This window comes from Amblyomma mixtum, chromosome 8, assembly GCF_055824585.1.
Source record: "Amblyomma mixtum isolate Tamu chromosome 8, ASM5582458v1, whole genome shotgun sequence".
NCBI classification, from domain to species: Eukaryota; Metazoa; Arthropoda; class Arachnida; order Ixodida; family Ixodidae; genus Amblyomma; species Amblyomma mixtum.
Genome location: NC_143019.1, coordinates 67,338,772 through 67,344,771, shown reverse-complemented (window position 1 = coordinate 67,344,771; position 6,000 = coordinate 67,338,772). Strand labels below are relative to the sequence as shown.

The following is a 6,000-nucleotide window of genomic DNA, read 5'->3' as shown; positions in this document are numbered from 1 at the left end:
ATAGCAATTTATTATTCCACTACAAATAGAGATTGTGCACCGTGGAACGTGTGACCGGTTTATAAGAGTAAAGTTCGATGGCCCAAGAAAGTAACGAAATAAAAAAGGTCAATTTAATGAGTCTTTATTTACACACACGCTTGGCACATACACACACATACACACTGTGTCCAGAAAACACATGGAAACTGTTGTTACTCATTTTGCAAACTTCTGCAATTTCCTTTTTTGAATCGGCGTTTTTCTACTCTTCAGAACATCAGTCTTCATGGAAACGTAGTTCTTCAGAAGAGTGTTTGCTGCTGCCACAAATATGTTCGTCAGCACAGTGTCAGGATGGTGACCATTGTTACAGACATCAAAATCCTCTGTTTCACAAAGATGTCTTGTGACAGCCACAAGTAGCTCCCTCTGTTTATGTGTTGCATGAAAACGTGCAGCATTCGCTTTGTTGGTAAGCTGCTCTAAGACAATGTGGGCGTGTAGAACCGCATTAACGACAGCCGGTTGAGGAAGCTTGAGAGCGCCTCTCGAGAGGTTTTCGATTAGGAGATTCCTTTCAAGTTGAACTTCCCGGTCCTCACACGTAATATTCATGGCACAATACTGACAGGGCAGCTTCTTTAACGCGGCGTGGGCGCAAAAGCCTCCGATGTATGTTATTACCGGCAGAATGGATTCCTTATTTCTTATATCATGATCTGACACCTTTATGCCGTACTCCTCTGTCAACTGAGCTCCGTCAAGTGTTTCAGAACATGGCTATTGCATTTCCTGCATATCTGGCAAAACCAAACTGTCTTGTAGCCTCAGTTTTTTCTCTGACTCAAAGACTTGTTGGATTGAGATATGATAATTCGTTCCCGACAGCCGACGGTACTGTCCGAACCTTTCTTCCAGACTGTCGGTCTGAAATTTTCCCAGCAACACGTAGTCGAAATTCAATTCTTCAAGGCAGTACCGGCACAGTTCGACAAGCGAGTAAGAAGTCAGCCGCAGCGCTGCGTGTGTTTCAGTGGTTAGTGCGCCTGTATCCATCCTGATGTCTCGCCATGTGTACAACCAATCTACGAATTTATTAAGAAATTCTATCTGCTTGTCAGCCAAACTCTTTACTGGATCCTGGAGCGGATCTCGTAGGCGCCGGCCTTTGGAGGGGCTTTTCACGTTGACGATATGCCACCACTTCAGTATTAGGTCAATGAAATGCGCTGTCCCTGCGGCGTAGTTCAAATTAAGCTCGTCTCCGCGCATATTTAGAGCCTCCACCACAAATTAACTAAAAACCTTTAAAACAAGCTTCACATTCTGGCGCTCAATGTTGGATGGATGCAGTGCTTTGTAGCTCAATCCATAACCAAACTTTGAGACGCTGTGTTGCTCCGAAGCGTGCATGTCTCGAAGAGCTTTGAAAGACGCTCCATTAACCCGAACTAACGAAGATGTGCTAGGAAATTCAGGGTAGAAGATGCACGTTCCTGAATTTTTCTGGTTTAACCAGTTGTTTCTTATGCACTTCAGAAGATGGACTGGGTCAACTACATAAAAAAGGGGTCCTGATTCGTCTACTGGGTGAGGGTACACAATCTCAACTGTTCGCGTTTTAGAAAACAAGGACAGCACTTTTCTGTTTATGGAATTATTATCTGTTATTACTGCGATGACAGTAAGCCCTGCATTCTCTAGCTCCAAAATTGTCTTTCTTAGGGCTGCATGCAATTGGACTGCGTCAATGTTAGATACTGGCAGAATGTGCGCGACATCCTTGTGGGCTGATAGCAAGGACTGAATCACAAAAACATGCGCAGTTTTGGCTGCTTCGCAAGAATTAGAAGCTGCCCCGGTCACTGATCCACCTTTGTATTCGAAGTACGGCTGAATATGGATCTCGTCCATCATTATAGTGACGATCTTTTCATGCGGTTTGAGAAGGCTCGATCGCTTCTTCACATAACGTAAAAACCCTTCATCGTCCTGCTCATTTCCAGGGTCGACGTTATATTGAGAACAGATTCGCATGAGTGTAGATCGATGTGGTAGTGCTAACTTGCCAGCACCGCGAATGAATCGGTAGGCGTGTGGGGAAACAGTGTAAAGAATACTGGAAAATATTAAAAGCTCAGCAGAGTACCGTGCTGAATGGTCCTTCTTGTGCAATAGGTCAAGTTGCTCTTTTATAAAGCCGAGCGCTTCTGTTTTCTCTTGCGGCAAAAGATCATCACACCTGAGGCTGTCCAGCAAAGAGAAAAGCAAGCTGAAACTTGCCTTCACTTTTTCATCCTTGTCGCAAACGTCTGGAGCCTTGAAACTTCTCATACTGTCTAGTGCAGTCTGAAGGCAGCGCAGATCGTCCAGTATACACGGGATGAGCAGGTCCTTCACAGGCACTTTCACTTTCCTCCAGAAGGCCGTAACCTCCGTGTTCTTACTAACAATCACAGATCGTTCGACGTCTGGTGGGTCTTCACCCTCTATGTGAACAAGGAGAACAGCATGCTCTGCTTTTACTGAAGTCCAGTAGGTGGAGAGGTCGAGGCTTTGTAGGCGCGATACAAAGTCTTCATATGACTGCAGCTTATTTCGACGCTCTTGTTCTTCGTGCGATGAAATGGACTGCCGAATAGCTTCCTCTAGATGCGATGCTTCGCGGCGTTTCCTTTTTGCCTCTGGCTGCTGGCGCACTGGTGCGCATTCGCTCAAATAAGCAGGTGCATTAGGAAAAATTGTCGGCACTGCGTCCAACGTAAGCAGAGTAGCGCCCATGGGAGCTTCTACTGTCCTTCTGGTTCTTGGATCGGTGTACGTGGTAGTCGTCCTTAAGTACTCGGCCTTGAAATGGAGCTCGCACACCTGCAAACCATTCACAAAAAATAAACGGTATATTACAGGCTTCGTGCTCCACATCCGCCTCATTCACTAAGCCACAAAATAAGAAGGAAAGCTACAAAATTCTCGATGAAGCGCGCTGACCAGCAAATACATTCGACAACAATCTACAGATCACTTCGAGCGTGCGCGTTAACTGATAATACGTCCTGGCGTTCCTGGATAGAACGACATCACTCATGACACGCGCGATCTGATAAATTTCCAGAACACAAATAAACACCCGTGAAATAACGGGTCTTACTGGCTGGCAAGTAAAAAACACACAAAAGACCGTTATTTTCACTTCTGGAAAAAAACATCCCTCAAGGCATGCGCACGGCGTTATAAAAATAGCGTATCTCATCACCACAAAGCGCCGCAGTCGAAGCGAACATTTCAGAACAGAAATAAACCGCCGTTACAATGTCAGGGCTTAGGCTGGCTGGCAAGTCAAAAGCGCACAAGAGATCATTATTGTAGAGCAAGAACCGGACATGCTGGAGGTGGTGCTTTTGGAGCGACTCAAATTAGGTAGTATAAACGTACACATACCTTCGGATCACGGAGAGAACGGATATCGACGTCATCGCGACGAACAGCCCGCTCCCACTTTGCTCTTCGGTCATCCTTTGGGAACGAGAACACACGAACCTTCGGCCCATTGTCGTAATTGCCGCGACAGCTGGGCACGCAGCATCGATCCATTAGGACAGTTTGCAGGCGTACACTACGCGAACATTCAGCGAGTGAAACGCTTCACATCACAACACAGCAGTTCAGAGACACAGAAAAACACGTCTTCTCCAGTCGCGAACAGAACCAGTTCAGAATAGAAACACCAGCATGCCGCGACAGGTCTCGTCAGGCTTAGCAAATCCTACTCTCGAGAACGGCGTGGGCACCTCCGCGCGACGGAAAGCGTCGGTCAAAACTGACTGACGTCAGCAGCTGCGACAGGAGGAGTGAGCAGGCCTGATAGTCCAGAGGGCGCTGTTCAAACCCGGGAGGCAAGGTAACCTAAATTTGCAAGCCTGATATAAGTTAACATCGAAACATGTTGACCCCACTCGGAGTGTGCTGACGGAAATGTCAGGTGTTTTAAATCAATCCAGCGCCCTCGACTACGGCGTCTACCAGAGTCCGTGCACCGCTTCAGGACGTTAAACCCCATAATTTCCAAATAACAGTTTTTATTCACAACGTGAGCAGTTCTTAGTAATCACTGCACTGCTTCGCAGTAAAAAGTCTATACCATGTTGTGATCTGCGCCGTTGGCATCAAAACGACTACTGAACGGTAAAGAACCCGCTGCGGCTGCTCAGTGGTCACGGCGCTAAGCTACTGAATCGGAGTTTCCGGGTTCGAACCCGACCGGTGGTGGAGGCGGAACACACAAGACCTTGGTGTGGAACTTTTTGTGTAAAACTATGTTAAATGACTGTTTGTGCCAAACTGTATGCGGGGCAAGAGCCACCGTCAGGCGTTCCGCCTTTTGCTCTTGCTCCTCTTTCTGTATCAGAAAGGAAACAAATAAATCAAATCAAATCAAATCAAATCAAAATGCGCCCGTGTGCTGAGCGATGGATGGATGGATGGAAACAACTTTATTACACACACACACACACAAAAAATCTTCCAGGGTGGTCCCCTACTGGTCCAGGAGACCATGGGCTTGTGCTTCACGTAAAACCCGATCCACCAGCCATTCTGGCCATCGGGCTGAGCGGTCCGTAAAGCAGCCTCCCAGGAAGAATGAGTGGGATTGGGGATGGGGGGTACTGCCTTTGGGGAAGGACATTCCCAAAGGTAGTGGAAAAGTGTGGATCTGGGCACGCCACAGGTGTTACAATAAGGAGGAAAGTTGGGTGAAAGCATGAGAGACGGTGGGGGGAAGTAAAACAGCCTGTCTGTAATTGTCGCCATGTGGCGCTGGATAAGGGCGACAAGGTACTGTGGGGTGGTGGTAGTGTCATGCGGCTGTGCGATGTCAGTGCACGTTAAAGACCCCCGGGGGGTCGAAGTCATTACGGAGACGACCACTACGGCACCACTTACTGTCTTTCTTCTTTCACTCCCACCTTCCTCCCTTCCCTTACGGCGCGGTTCAGGTGTCCGCCGATATATGTGAGACAGATACTGCTCCATTTCCTTTCCCCGAAAACCAGCTACAAGTGGGAGGACAGGTTAGTGGCGGAAAAGGTGTCTCCGACGTCAAGAATCAGTTCACGAAGGGGGCCGCTGATATGGGTAGCGTGGCTGCGTAGCTGCCGCAGTCGAAACGGTTTAGGCCCTGCACTGCAAGAAGGGAAGTATAAGTGCCAGCTGTAATGCACCCACCCAACTCTGCAGCCAAATGCCGTGCCACGAGCTGCCCTTCTTTCGTTTGGTCGAGATAATAAGATATCAGGACAGGACTCAAGTTGTGTATTTCCAACTTCCAATTTATACCAACCGAATAAGTAGGCTCCTATCGAATCTAACAAAATTGCATACGGGATACGGACCCCGCACACCGTTACCTTACATGGGCCCCTGCTCATCAGGGGTTGGCAGGAAACGAGGCAGCAGACGCAGCCGCCCGCGCGCTCTCTCACCGGGCTGTTTTCTCCTCCCCACCCGATCAGGAACCCGATTTTAATCCGGTGTATACATTCAAAGAAATTACAGCCTACTATCAAAACAGTCATCGCCTTTACCCAAGCCCATGTAAAGGCCTCAAGAAGGCGGATGAGCGGCTCCTTCTCCGCCTTCTCAACAATACATTACTGAGCCCGGCAGCACTAAAGCATTTTGACCCCTCCTGTAACGGCAGCTGCCCGCACTGTAGTGCGGTGTCTTCTGACACCTATCACATGGTGTGGGCCTGCCCCTCCAACCCGGCTATTCCCCCCATCCCCAACCCAACCCGGGAGGACTGGGAGGCGACCCTGCTCGGCCGCCACGACTTACAGGCCCAACAAGCCTTTGTCGGGCGCGCCGGGCGGCGGCCACCGCCACTGGGGTCCCATACTAGGGACCTCCACCTAATGTTTGTAAGGATCGGTCTCTTACGGGCTGATCCAAGCATACCTCCTGTCCTTTCTTAATAAATGTTTTCACCACCACCACCCCCGTCAAGACGCATATTTAAAG

The 6,000-nt window shown here is 48.7% G+C and overlaps 1 pseudogene; it reads right to left on the bottom strand.

Moving 5' to 3' along the window:
* Nucleotides 1-219: 219 nt before the first annotated feature.
* Nucleotides 220-3,993, bottom strand: LOC149332835 (uncharacterized; annotated as a pseudogene).
* Between the last annotated feature and the right edge of the window lie 2,007 nt (nt 3,994-6,000).